This window comes from Malurus melanocephalus, unplaced genomic scaffold (assembly GCF_030028575.1).
Source record: "Malurus melanocephalus ecotype Western Australia unplaced genomic scaffold, MMel_1.1 scaffold_53, whole genome shotgun sequence".
Classification (NCBI taxonomy): domain Eukaryota; kingdom Metazoa; phylum Chordata; class Aves; order Passeriformes; family Maluridae; genus Malurus; species Malurus melanocephalus.
Window position 1 is genome coordinate 1,579,893 of NW_026623285.1, and position 382 is coordinate 1,580,274.

The window sequence follows — 382 nt, forward strand, 5'->3', positions numbered from 1 at the left end:
CGAGGCTTTCGAGTTTTGCTCCCCGTACTAAGCATGGGGGCAGAATCATGAGAAGGGTCGGAGCAGAGGGGGAACACACACCRCACCCTCCCTCCTCCGCGGCCAGGCGAGGGGGAGCTACTGCCCCTTCCCCCTGCCCTCAGGCCAGCCCGGCCCTCCGCGCCCCTCCGCGGCTTCTCTTCGCGTTTCCTGCCAGGGGACTGAGGCTGAGGGGGCGATCCGGGTTCTTTAGGATTCTCCGTGGGAGTGTGCCCCCGCTGTGGCCCCAGGGCTCACCCGGAGATTCGGAGGCGGTTCCTGCTCGCTGAATTCCCCCATTTATTTAAACGGAGTTTGCGAGAAGTTTAAACCTTGTAGCACGTTTCCTTTTCCTTTTTTTTTT